At 39.7% G+C, this 12516-nt stretch overlaps 2 long non-coding RNA genes across 3 annotated transcripts in view; one reads left to right on the forward strand and one right to left on the reverse strand.

Moving 5' to 3' along the window:
* Positions 1–12516, forward strand: part of LOC144588020 (uncharacterized) — a 70659-nt gene that overhangs the window by 17030 nt on the left and 41113 nt on the right. The gene's annotated exons all lie outside the window — the stretch shown is intronic.
* On the reverse strand, positions 286–4577 carry LOC140705398 (uncharacterized). 2 transcript variants are annotated; one of them, XR_012084781.2, is made up of 3 exons: positions 2158–2265; positions 1851–1959; positions 286–777 (listed from the first exon to the last, which is right to left on the reverse strand). It is a non-coding gene; the product is annotated as an uncharacterized LOC140705398 (long non-coding RNA). The 2 variants fall into 2 exon arrangements; XR_013543323.1 differs by having other exon boundaries at positions 1851–4577.

Consider the following 12516-nt stretch of genomic DNA (forward strand, 5'->3'; position numbering starts at 1 on the left):
TTTGGAATAAATAGTATGGCTTCTGATCTAATTTTTGTTGTATCTTGTAAAAGCCCCACATTTTATGACTTCTAATCTCTTCCTATTTATTCTTGAACATGGGCAGTTAAAGGAGCATTACCAGATGTTTTATTTTTTGTTTGCTGGAATCTTTGTTTTATATGTATTTCTCATTTCTTAAATGTACATGTAGGATATACTGAGTGTGATACTGTATATGGTTATCAGGAAATCTCACTGTATATAACTGGTGTGTTTGTATGCACATGCACACAATTTTTAAATGATAACAACTGGATATCATTAAGTCAATATTGACTTACAGCAACCTTTCCCAGTGTTTCCTAGGTATAGAGTACTCAGAAATTGTTTACCTTTCTCTTGTTCTGGGGACACCATATAGAGCCTGAAGTACTAGCCAAAGTTCAGCAGACCAACATCTGAGTAAAGCTGGGTGCTCTATCTCATTGAGGCATCCAGTGCGTTACGTTTTAATTTATTTGTTGCATTTCCAGTAAAACTCTTCAAGAGGTCTTACAGTGATAATTAAAACAAGAAGCATAAATTAAAAAGTATAAATATGCAAATGCATTAGAGAACAGTAGAATGGAAATCACAAAATTCAACAGAGTGAATAAACAAAAGTTTTAATTTTATCAGTTTTAGCCTGGTACACAAACAATACCAAAGTGGCTTTAGCCAAGACCTCTTGAGGAGGGCATTCACAAAAGGCTTTGTCACATCATGAAAGAGGCAAGCATTATCACCGGCAGACATCTGGAAAGCAAGGAATAGTTAAAAGTACATGAACAGAACTGGATGCAAAATAAAGCCAACTGACACAACTGTCTTGCTTTTCTTGTCTCTTTTCAAGTTCAGGTAGATTTAGCTTCTCCCTCAACCCCAACTGCTATAGAAATGCTGCACATGTTAACATTCCTTGTATACACAGAGCCTATCTGCCTAGATGCTCTGTGGACAGGGGGTGCTTATCATGTGGAGGTCAGAAAGGCACCAACATCGGATTCTTTTCTGTCTGAGACAAAGAATGAGACTGTATTTTCTCCCAATCCATGTGGAGAAGCAGAACAGATTAGCAGTCAAATTTTAGGTCAGCACTGGCAACTGGTATTGTAAACATCCTCCCTCAAGATATGTAAGATCATCACAGGCAGGGCGGTTGAGAGTTCTGACCCTGAGAGAGGCCCGAAAAGTGACTACCAGAAACCAGGCCTTCTTGCTGGTCACTCCGCAACCATGGAATACTTTCCTGCCCGAAATCCACCTGGCCCCCTCTGACTGAAGAAGCTACTTGGATCAATAGGGAAACATTTCAACCTAACAAGAAAGAAGTCCAGTTGCCATGACTCAACTTCCAGATGACCACACCTGGATGACTGAGAATCTTCACAGATACCTTACAGTCATAATGTAGTTCCACCTCTGTTGTCAGAAAAAGGAATTCATTACAAGGAACTGCTTATCTGTATCCACTGGGTATGCCTGAGATTTCTCTCAGTATATCCTCCAGTACCTCATTCCCACTCCCCACCCCTAACTTCTAATGTCTGAAATGTCTTCTTCACTTTGCCTAATGGTAGGGCCAGTTGCTGTTGCAAATCTGACCTCTCTCTGCATTTTGGTTGGACCTGATCATATCATAGTTTCATACGGCTATTCAATAGTCACAAATGAGCAAAATGAGATTCCACTCACTGAGCATCATACAACAAGGAATAATCCCATCAGGATGTTTAAAGTTTTGGAGACGAAGTCTGCTGAGAGCACAAACTGAGAGCAAGGGAATTCTATATGCAGTTATAACCTAGAACTTGGCTGACAGTTCTTACCTGAAGGCATAAAAGAAGGGCCGACACAAATTCCCAAAGGTTTAACAGTCACATGAGTCAATCAACCATCTTCAAAGCCCCAATGGCACTTAGATAAAAAGAAGAGGGACTGTGGCAGAAAACATTCATATGCTATCAGTATTAAGATTGCTGTGCTTTATCAAGGTATCTGTACCACATTCATACAACCTCCCTCTTAATTTTTACTTGCCTCATACTTCACAACATCGTAGCAAAACCAAAGCTGTGCTTTGAACCTGAAACAAGATACACTTCTTCCGTGTTTATTTTTTCAGGGAATGCTTACTTTTGGAGTTGACTGGAGGGCAAAGCTTTTCCCTTCCTTGGCTGCTTTTGGAAGCATCTGAAAGGGAAGGGAAGATGCATAGTAGTCAACAGCTCAGAGTGCCAAGCCACTTTACAAAGACTGCCAAGGCAACAAACAGAATTCAGCTGACTATAATCTGTGGGTCACTGTAATTGACAAGGAACCATTGGAAATGGAGACTGTAAATATGTAATATAAGCATAATATTTACAAGAGTCTGCACTACTCTGTATCCTGGCAAAACTTCTCTTGTCAAGACTGATACTGAGCAGTTTATGTAGCCACCTCCTGCTCATACTCAGTTTTCTTTCTTTAATTTGAAGTGTTGTTTTTCTTAGCAAACTTGTCCTTGATTTACAGAGAACAAGAACGTGGGGAGTTTTAAGCTATGTACTTCTGTTCCCTCATGTTGCTTGCTTATGCCACAATATTGGAGCATCAAGTGGTAGTACCCGATACTTAATGCTTTCCTGACCTATTTATACAAATGGGAAAAGGAAGTTAAGAATCAGGCCCGGACATCATAGATAGAGGTGTCAAGGGCTGCTGTGTTCTGCCTTTTTTATAGCAATTCCTCTTGTAATTACTTTCATGATGTCCCAAAACACTCCTATTTTACTCCCACCTGCTTCACTTATTGACCATATTTCTATCCATTCTTTTAAAACCCTATCCATTACATCTATATACTGAAAAATATTGGAATCTATTCTCCATCTTCTAACCTCTCTATAATCTCTCTTAACTTTCATCTCCATTGTCAGCAACGCATGATCCGTTATTTTTTTAAATCACATTAATATCTGTATCTACTACTTTAAAAATTAAATTTTGAGATATAAATATAAAATCTATTCTAGAATAATTATTATGTACAGAAGAATAATAAGTAAATCTTTTTTCATCTCCCTTCAATTCTCTCCGTATCTCTTTAAATCAGTAGTTTTCAACATCTTACTCAATGGGGTATTTCTTTTATTCCATTAATCTTTTTTTACATAGTTTTATCCTTTACTTTACCTAAAACCATGTTAAAATTTCCTGCCATAATAACATATCCTTTTCTAACCTTCTCCATCTCTTTAACAAGTTTTATAAAAATTTCTCTTTGATTTACATTCAGTGCATAAACATTTACTAACGTATCATCTTCTTCCCCCATTAGTCCCTATATTGTTAAATATCTACCATTACTATCTTTTATTACTTCTTTTACCACAAATTCACAGTGTTTAGAGATCAATATTGCTACACCTTTGGATTTGGTAGTCCCAAATCCTTTTTCATAAATATGTATATTTTGAAGTTTCAGTTCTTTAACTCCATCCTTTGAATGATGAGTCTCTTGTAAGTAAATAATGTCCACCTTATTCTTCTTCAATAATGTTTCTATTCTTTTTCTCTTTGTTACAAACCCTAGGCCTTTCACATTTAAAGTAGCTACCCTTATGGTTTTTCCCATATCCATTCTATATCCTATCATTTTTAGGTCCCGTAGTGCACCCCACAAAACAAAACAAAAAGAAAAAGAAAAAATCAGATAATACACTTTCCAATCCCCTATTCCTATCCCTCCACCCTACAAATAACCTCTTTTTCTCCCTCCTCCCACTTCCCCGCACCGTACTAAGGTTCAATGAGAGCTCTGAGGGGAGGGGAAGGGTAAGAAGCCATCCTCACCAGTCCGAAAACCAGTCAAAGCCTTGCTCCTATTTTACCCTACTTTTTTGCCTAATACCCTCCCCTTTTTATTTTACTTATTTATTGCCCTTTTAGCATCCTTATCTCTTAATTTATCCACCCCCTTCTCCCTCGCCATAAAACAAAACAAACAAAATAAATAAATAAATAATAGCAAAAAGGGGGACGGCATAAGGGAACTTAAAAAGGAAAGGAACAACAACAACAAAAAGGGGGGGAGTATAAGGAAACTAGAAAAAGGGAAGGAACAAAAAGGGGAGAAACATCAAAAGAGGTGGGGGAAGGGGGAGTCATCAAACTTCAGGTGGTTCCTCTGCATTTTTAAGAGGCAAACCAAATGTAGGTTGTGTGATTAAACCAGAAAAGATTGTTTCTGTAAAGGAAAATTTAATTTAATACTTCTTTATATCTTTCTGTAGCAATTATAACCTGTTACCCACAGACTGACTTACCTGTTTCAGCCAAGTCCTGTTTGCAACGTAATTGTGTCAACTATCTGCCTTCTGTATTATATTGCCCTTGTGAAATGTAACCTTTTAGCCTAACTACTGGCATTGCCCAGCCAGTCTCCTCACCGTAGAATTGTGTAATAGAGGGGGCCCAACCCCTGGTCTGCGGTCCAGTAGAGAGCTGTGGCCCTGGCAGGAGCAGGCTGTGGAAATAGATCTACCACCACCACCCCGCAACCACTCCCACGCCCATGTGCACAAGTGTGCCAGCCCCCCGTGAGCATACCCCACCTACCTGCAAGTGCCCCACCCCCACACATGTGCGTGAGCATGCTCCCGCCCACCCATGAGCATGGGGGATGCCCCCCCACACGCAGACACTGCTCCCAACCAGTCCGCTGTTGGGAAAAGGTTGGGGACCACTGGTGTAACAGACAGGCTGCCCAGTGTCCCATCCTGATCAGGCCACTTGCATCTTTAGGAAAGTGATCTGCAATGCCTATCATGAAATATCTCATTGTGCTGTGTACATGCGTGGGAAATGTAACTTCCTGATTGGTGGGATTAGTTGCTACTCCTCACCTTCTCGCTCAAAAGAGACTATAAAACTTGTCTGAATGCTCCATGTTTTTGTGCTCCTGTCCTACTGGGGTACCACTACATCAGCTGGTAAAATTACTGTGGTTGCCTCACGTACTGTCTGATTATTCTGCCTCCAATCCCCACCAGAAAACAAACCTCTAGGTGTGATTCAGCCACACCCACAAGTTTCCCTCTTGCAACAGAAACTTATTTGAATGATAGGCCTACACTATGAAGTGTAATCACTTCATAGCCTGAAAAATGCTCTGTGAGTTTGGACAGTAACCCTGGTTTTAATATGTTAATGCTCTCCCTAAAGCAGTACTGTATTTCTCAATCTTGGGTCCTCTGATGTTCTTGAACTACAACTCCTGGAAATCCTGGCCAGCACAGCTAGTGCTGAAGACTTCCGGGAGTTTTAATCCATGAACATCTGGGGACCCAAGAGTGGTTAAAAATTGGGAAAGGAATACAACAAGACTGTATATTGTCCCCCGGCTTATTTAACTTATATGCAGAATACATCATGCGAAAGGCAGGACTGGATGAATCCCAAGCCAGAATTAAGACTGCCAGAAGAAGTATCAACAACCTCCAATATGCAGATGACACCACTCTGATGGCAGAAAGTGAGGAGGAATTAAAGAACCTCTTAATGAGGGTGAAAGAGAAGAGTGCAAAAATAGTATGAAGCTCAAAATAAAAAAAAACCTAAGATCATGGCCACTGGTCCCATCACCTCCTGGCAAATAGAAGGGGATGATATGGAGGCAGTGACAGATTTTACTTTCTTGGCCTCCATGATCACTGCAGATGGTGACAGCAGCCACGAAATTAAAAGACGCCTGCTTCTTGAGAGGAAAGCGATGACAAACCTAGACAGTATTTTAAAAAGCGGAGACATCACCTTGCTGATGAAGGTTCGCATAGTCAAAGCTATGTTTTTTTCAGTAGCGATGTATGGAAGGGAGAGCTGGACCATAAAGAAGGCTGACCTCTGAAGAATTGATGCTTTTGAACTGTGGTACTGGAGGAGACTCTTGAGAGTCCCTTGGACTGCAAGGCGAACAAACCTATCCATTCTAAAGGATATCAACCCTGAATGCTCACTGGAAGGACAGATCCTGAAGCTGAGGTTCCAGTACTTTGGCCATCTTATGAGAAGAGAAGACTCCCTGGAAAAAACTCTGATGTTGGGAAAGTATGAAGGCAAGAGGAGAAGGGAATGACAGAGATGGTTGAACAGTGTCATCGAAGCTACCAACATGAATTTGACCCAACTCTGGGAGGCAGTGGAAGACAGGAGGGCCTGGTGTGCTCTGGTCCATGGGGTCACGAAGAGTCAGATACGACTTAACGACTAAACAACAACAACACCCTAGAGAGTTCTCTCACTGGTTTATACTAATAAGTAGCTGAATTTATATGTCTAGTGTGTGCTGGTGTTCTTATAAGGGAACTGAGGCACATCTTGCCAGATTTGCCTTTGGATTGGAGCCTGTCCCTATTTCTATATTATTTTCATGCAGATATGCAGTTTACAGCTTCTTAGCTGGAGAGAGATCTCTGTTTGTCTCATGTTTGAAAAGCATCCAAACACCCATTCTGAATAATCTCATTCCATTGTCAGACCTTCAGTTCTGGCCAAATAATGCCTTAAGCCAAAACCTTAGCAGTAGACTAACACCCTGTAATCCTGTAAAAATAAATTCTGTTTTTATATGAAAATAATCTACTATAGCTGGAGACTTCTCAGTGGGAATCAAGTAATGGAAGAGTAGTAAGTTCTACAGTAAGTAGTGGCATCATTCTTTAGTCATACATTTGTCAGATATGGGCATACTGTTTTGAGTAGTTTTTAAAACAGAATATGAAAATCAGTTGGAGCTTTTCAGAGAATGTTATTGTGGTTATATTGGATGCATGGAAGTAGGTCAGAGCTGCATATCTTGAATAATAAAGAATGTGTTATTAAATGCACATGGAGTAAGAGTGCACCAATATAGCAGAAATAATTTTACTTGCCTCAAATAAGCATGTAGAGAAACATGCATGTTTGGCCATTACAATTTGTCATGTCCCGCTTTTATAACAGTGGTTGTTTCAATGGTTATTTCAATGGTTACTCACTAATAATGGGTCAACTCTAGTGGAAATGAAGAAGATTCCTGAGGAGTTGGTATCAAGAAGAAATAATATCACTTGAGCTATCTGTATTTTTCCTCCACCACAAACTTTGGGAAATGTTTTCAAAATAGAATTTATATAACATGTGTATTTATTTACCAATATTAACCGAGAGAAAAGTTACATCAAGTATGTATTTAGAATGCTGTGGAATAAAGAATTAATTAAATCAGTTAGTTGAAGAGGCAGTGATTATGACTCAGAGACTGTCATGTTTTAAAAATTACAAGGACAAAGATTCCAAGTGGTGGTGAGGGGTGGTGCATCTTTGAAGCAGGAAGAATTAAGTTGTACCATTAGGCTTCTGAGGCTACCATCTCTGGCAAGTTGGAGCTTTTCAAACTTGCATGCTGCCTCCAGGTTGATTGCTTGTTTTTTGTTTTGACTGGGAGGGACCTTTCTGAGTAGGGGTGACTGTCAGTCTATCCAACATTAATCCATTGTTTCTTCACTGCCTCTGAATTCAAAGATAGCCTCACAGCTCTGTGTCTCTTTAGTCTATTGAAGTATGTTGCTGAAGGCAGCCATATTTGTCAGTTGCTATTTGATCTGTCCACAACTGTAGGAAAATGCTCCCCCCCCGCCCACTACTAAGGTCTCAGATGGGCTTGTTGAGACTGTATGTGCCAGATAAAGACAAAAGGGGTAGAATACTGTGAGGAACTTGGAGCTATTCGGTTCTGTGGATTCCTGCACTTGTGCTAAACAGCTAGAAGAATTTAATTAAACATTCAACATCCTGCTATATGGCAGCAGATGCTGAGGAGTGGGATATGATAGGTTCCCTTACACTGATGCCCCGATTGTGTTGGAGGATTCTTCTGTAAGAATGGGTATGGAGACATCAGATTACAGTAGTTTAGGTCCAGCAGAATTGTTTAAGGGGACAAATTGCAGGATTGAAGTGAATGGCTACATTCATGCTACCTAAGTGCAGTAGACTGGCGCACTGTTGAGCTGCAGTGAAGTAGAACACAGAGCTAAGAGTACCTGTTTATGTATTAAAAGAGTGATTATTAGAAAAGTCAAGAATGGACAAGATGCTTGAGTCCATTCCATGTCTATCACAGCTCCTACTGGTTACTTGCTGCAGCATTGCCACTTTGATTTCTAACGTCTACCCTGTCAATATTAAAGAAAAACTGAACCGGCAGTTCGGGTGGCCTCTGTACATAGAATAAAGATAGGGTGCCATCTATAGTTATTATAACAGTTTGATATCAATTTACCTGTCATGCATCTTTTCTAAAAATCAGAGGATCAAGTGAGAGATTTTTTAAAAAAAAACAATTTAATATGTAAGAGATTTATTTTCAAATTCAAAAGATGGGAGATTTGTGCAAATCCAAAAGCTTCAAAATGACCACCAAGAAAGTGTAGCCATCCTTCAGTCTTGAGAGACTATGGTAACGTGCTCTGAATAGAGGTCTTGGAACAGCATCTAGTGTGGCTGAGAAGACCAATACTACGAGAGTGACAATCCCTTCGACAATGAAGGCAAATACAATCTGTCCCCTGTCCAGCTCCCTGATTTTGCTGGTGTTGGGACTGCTGGGTTTGCTTTGGCCTGCTGAACAAGTGTCTCTTTGAATTGGGAGAAGCCATGCTGCACCACCTGCCTCCAGGCTGAACGCTCAGATGTCAATGTTTCCCATCTGTTGAGGTCCATTCCTAAGGCCTTCAGCTCCAGCTTGCAGATATCCTTGTATCACAGCTGTGGTCTCCCTATGGGACACTTTCCCTGCACTAATTCTCCATACAGGAGATCTTTTGAAATCCGACCGTCAGCCATTCTTATGACATGCCCGAGCCAACGTAGACGTCCTTGTTTCAGTAATGTATACATGCTAAAAATTCCAGCTAAGACTACTCTATTTGGAACTCAACCGAGATAGACTGTTCTAATAAAAAGCTTACTACTGACCAACACACACAAAGAAAGGTTTATATGAGTGGTAAAACTGCATTTTTTGGAAACCATCTAAGAATGTATGTAGAAGTCAGAGTACAATAAGTCGACAAAGCTGGAGGAGGAGTGGGTGGGTAGAAAGAGCAGCCAGCCATGTCTCTAAGGATTATCTAGAGTGACTCACAATCTGGAAGTAAACTATTTCTATTTGTTTTAATGGCTAGTCTTCTGCTGCAGTTGTACAGAGAGAGCCGAAGTGGGGAAATGAGAGCCTCATGGTAGCCTGGAACATAATGGCAAACAAAATTGTGGCTAGCAGAAGAATCCAGATATCGGCTAAGGCTGCTTATATCCCAGATTTACATCCTGGCTGTGCCAACTTGCATAGTTTTGATTGTTCCAACCCAGCAACGAGGAGTGAACGTTCTTTAAAATTAATGAGCTTGCGTGAGGATGGAGGAATAGCAGAACTCAGCTGAGAAAATGGGGAACAGATTCTATGTGTGAGGAGGGGAGGGCAAACACACTTTCCACGCCACCCTGCAGAGTCTGGACTCTTTTTTTGTGACTGTTGTGAAATTATTCCTCTTTTATCCAGAAGGATTTCATTAAAAGAGTTGGGGTGGGGGATAGATCCACATTATAAAAGGCTGTATTCAAATACAAAAACATTTTGGCGATTTCTTAATCCCAAATGTATGACAATTTTACTAGACTATTATGCATTCCTGTGGCATGAAGTAGTTTGGACTGTGGTAGGCGGTGAGAGCAGCAAGCTTGATTTGAAATCACACCAGAAACCACCTGAATAGCCTGAAATTTTACTTTTTTTAAACTTACATAATTCACTACATTTAAAACAAATCTGCAGTGAAGCCCTTTCAGGCTGAGTCTCAAAGTTAAAAGAAGTCTGTATTTCCTTAACACAACAGGGTAAAAGCCAGTTTGTTGTGCTCCAATGTACAGTAAAATCTAATCAACATCTCTTTTGGTCTGTATTTATAAAGTGCTATATATTTTCCTTCCAAGGGTCTAGGTTCAGTGGACAACCGATTCCGTGGGCCATTGACTTCAAGCCTTATTGTGGTATATATTATGCCTAGACCTCCTCCAGGGTTTATTTACAACAAGTGTGGGCAACTAGGGCCCATGGCCTAGTCTTCGTCTTGATATAGTTTGACATTCAGCTAAATTTAATGCAAATGGGAAGATCTCATAGTCACAGAGAGGGGAATATGGAAGAAAGCCAATATGGAAAGGATGACAGAGAGAGAACAGGTCAGATGTGATGGTATTTATCATGTTCCTTGCAGAAATGCTCCTCAAAGTGGTGAGACATCTATTTGTCATAGCGAGAGATTTTCTTTCTATGTATTTGCATTTAGAATTTTTTTCTGATTGGTCATTGGAAGGTAAACATGGGCCAAATCTGTAACTCAAGTTGCTGAATGAAAGGAGGCATTGTGTGAGTGGAACCAATCTCTGAGGAAATTCCTTTATGAGAAAAAAAGGATTAATTGGGTTAATTATAGTTATATAAAATATGCAGTCCTCTCAAGATCTAGTTTGACTTAGAGAGGAGTGGGAAAGAAAGAGATTGAGAGAAAATGGAATGACAGAAAGTGGGGAGAGAGACCAAAAAAAAAAAAAAAAAAAGGGAAGTGGCAGAGTGTAAAGGCTGAATTGTCCTTTTTTGGCTCCACTCCTACCCACTGTTGGCATGTGGTCCCTAAGTCCCAGGGGAATAAAGACTTTCTACTCCTAAGACAGTTTTTTTTTAAAAAAATTCTTCATGAGATGCATTATGTATATGATTTGAATTCTGAAGTTACTTAGGCTGTGTCTAACTGTCTGAGAATAAAGCTTCCTCACAAAAAAGGATCTGGACTAGGTTATGCCATTCAATAATTAATGCCAGCTTTTACATAGATGGAGTGTGGATTCATATAACAATGGGAAATATTATTACGTATTATTCAAAAATAAAAATACCAGTCACAGTCAATCAAAATTATAAAAACATTGACAGATATATAACAGATACAAGTTTTAACCAGAAACTTAACTACTGTTAAATATTGGCACAAGGTGCTTGTTTTGACATATAAAGCCCTAAACGGCTTGGGCCCTGGAAACCTGAAGGACCGCCTCCTTCCATATGAGCCTACCCGGCAGTTAAGATCTAGCCAGGGGGCCCTTTTGAAAGAGCCGTCCCTCGAGGAGGTAAGAGACATGGCTTGTAGACAAAGGACCTTCTTGGCAGCTGCTCCCAGACTATGTAACGCCCTCCCAATTGAGATTCCTCTGGCGCCAACGCTGATATTTCAGCGCCAGGTCAAAACCTTCCTGTTCCAGAAGGCTTTTAATTGAAATAATATCAACTGTGGGTCCTGATGGCAATTTTTAGAGTATATATTTTATTTATTTATTTTATTTATTTAATTTATATGCCGCCCACTCTACCCAAAGGTCTCTGGGCGGCTTACAACAATTAAAATTCAATGCAATAAAATAAAATGATTAAAATACAGTTAAAATACAATTAAAAATACAATTAAAATTGCCATCATTAAGACCCACAGTTAATTGTAATTTTAATTGTATTTTAATTGTTGTAAAACTCCCAGAGACCTTTGGGTAGTGTGGGTGGCATGTAAGTTAAATAAATAAATAAATAAATAAATAAATAAATAAATAAATAAATAAATAAATAAATAAATAAATGGTGTTTTTGTTGTTGTTGTTGTTGTTGTTATTACAGTATTATTAAAACACAAGGCATAGTCAAAATCATAAAAACACTGATGGGTATTATATAAGATACAAGTTTTAACCAAAAACCTATGTATGCTGTTCCTAATGTTGCCATTGTTTGTAGCTCTGTTGGTGTGATTTCTGAGATCAGCAACTGCTTATAGTACTGTACTGTGTGAAATTTCTTGATATTGTTCCCAAAGCCCCAATGACTACGGTGACCACTGAACCGTGTTTCTTCCAGAGGCGAGATATTTCAAGCTTTGAAAACTGGAAAGGCATATGGTCATTTTCTCTCTCATTATAAAAGGAGCCTGCAGTTGGCTTTCAGGCTACCCTGGTTACTTATGCATGTAATGCTCTGTTCTCGAGGAGAGGTTGGCCTAATGATGTCAGGCCAGAACAAATCTTTTTCCTCTAAGGTAACTTTTGCCAGCAGTGTCAGAATTAGCTTGCAGGGTGAATAGGTATTTTTTTTAACTTATGTTTTCTTTAGAGCAAAGCTGAGCAACCTCTGGCCTTCCAGATGTTGTTGGGCTGAAATTCCCCCATAAAAGTGAACCAGATTGGTTGAATCTTTCATCAGCATCACTGACGGAAGAGCAGGCTTAACCACCCATAAGGCAGCAGGCTAGCTTAGGAGGTGTAGGGCAGACTGTGTGGTCCAGAACTTTTTTCTCTTGGTCTTATGCAGCAACTGCCTTGCTTCCCCTAAACATGGGGGCAGCTCTAATGTACAACTCCCACATGATAACG

Source organism: Pogona vitticeps, chromosome 3 (genome assembly GCF_051106095.1).
Source record: "Pogona vitticeps strain Pit_001003342236 chromosome 3, PviZW2.1, whole genome shotgun sequence".
Taxonomy (NCBI): domain Eukaryota; kingdom Metazoa; phylum Chordata; class Lepidosauria; order Squamata; family Agamidae; genus Pogona; species Pogona vitticeps.